The sequence below is a fragment of the Solanum tuberosum genome, unplaced genomic scaffold (assembly GCF_000226075.1).
Source record: "Solanum tuberosum cultivar DM 1-3 516 R44 unplaced genomic scaffold, SolTub_3.0 scf01226, whole genome shotgun sequence".
Lineage (NCBI taxonomy): Eukaryota > Viridiplantae > Streptophyta > Magnoliopsida > Solanales > Solanaceae > Solanum > Solanum tuberosum.
In genome coordinates, this window is record NW_006240179.1 from 2,148 (window position 1) to 3,920 (window position 1,773).

Consider the following 1,773-nt stretch of genomic DNA (forward strand, 5'->3'; position numbering starts at 1 on the left):
TCACTAACGGCCCCCTCATCCTGTACACGTGTTTTAATCCTAATCAACTATCCGTTTGACCATTATTTTTAACCCATAAACCCATACCCACCCGATTCCCTCTAAAATATCATAAATCAATTAAAAGATCCAAATCTTCCGGGTCTCTCGTTCCTCTCACAATAGAGTTGAAAAATGAGAATTGACTAGTACTTTTATAGTACTGGTGAGAAATCTCACGGCGGTAATGATGTTGATGCTGATGCTGTTGATGATGAGAATACTTTGATAGTACTGATGAGAATCCTTCTCAACCGAAGGAAGAAGCTGAATCAGCGTCGTGGATCCTTCCGACGCCGAAAGAAGGGAATGATCAGATTTATTACTTGTTTAATGATATGGATTCGTATTTAGATATAGATCTAATGTCATGTGAGCAAAAACCGCATATTCTTCATCATCAACAGCATCAACACGGCCATTACAGCTCCGACGGAGTTGTGCCGGTGCAGAACAACAACGAAACAAGTACTCATTTACCAGGTCCAGTCGTTGATGGATTCCCTACCTACGAAATCGATTTCGCTGGATCTAAACCTTACATGTACAATTTCACCTCTCAATCCATTAGCCAAAGTGTATGCATATGTATTTCTCTCGTCTATTTCCTTCTTCTTCTTCCTTCACGTGAATCGATCTCATTTTGCTTTTGTTTAACTAACAGGTTTCATCATCATCTCTTGACATCGGAGTTGTACCGGACCACACTGCGATGACGGATGTATCAAACACTTTTGTGATGAACTCATCAGCCGGTGCGGATGTCGACGCTCTGCCGAATGCAGTTTCCGGTTTAGACAGAGAAGCAAGGGTAATGAGGTATAGAGAGAAGAGGAAGAATAGAAAGTTCGAGAAGACGATTCGATATTCTTCTAGAGAAGCTTATGCTGAGACTCGACCCAGAATCAAAGGGAGATTCGCTAAACGTACTGAAATTGAAATCGATTCACTCATCGCCGCCGATGCATCATAGGGCGTCGTTCCATCGTTTTAGTTTTTATATCTATTTATTATCCCTTAGTTTTAAAAAAAATCGAAGAAAAAATAGAATTTTATTTTTCTTTTTTCTTCTTCATGTTGTTGTTAGTGAGGAGGATCGTAACTATGTGTTTATATATCTAATTTTGTTTCCCATTTTGTGTAATTCAGTAGCTGTTTTTGTTGTAAGAGTTGTTGATTAGGATTAAGACACGTGTATAGGATGAGGGGACCATTAGTGAGAGGGGCATGTGTGTACCGATAATTGGATGGCAGGGGCTAAGATGGACCCAAAGTATAACGGAGGGCATAGACGTACCATTTATCAAAGTTCGGGGATAAATTCGTCCTTTTTCCCTATATTATATGAAAATTATATAAAAAGACCATAAATCACAATAATTCGCATATATATATATACTAGATAATGTTAACTGTGATATGCATGGGCCCAATAATATAAATGGTCTGTTTTGGGGCTAATAACCGAGTTTTTGAAGCGATTGTTTGCGTCGATAAAGGAAAAAGTTTTTTTTATCACAAACCTGTACTTTCTTTGACGCTATTTAAAGCATAATAAGACTACTCACATACAACATTTTTGAAATATTTTATGTTGTCAATTATCATGATTTATAGTATTTTTACGCAATTTTTAAATATAAAAAAAATAAGACAAATAAATTAAAATGGACCCAATATATGTTATTTTTGTTGTCTCAATTTATGTGACACAAATGAAATTTGGAGAGTCAT

The 1,773-nt window shown here is 36.7% G+C and overlaps 1 pseudogene; it reads left to right on the forward strand.

Moving 5' to 3' along the window:
• The first annotated feature begins 200 nt into the window (after positions 1–200).
• On the forward strand, positions 201–1,033 carry LOC102603959 (zinc finger protein CONSTANS-LIKE 4-like; annotated as a pseudogene).
• The last annotated feature ends 740 nt before the right edge of the window (positions 1,034–1,773 follow it).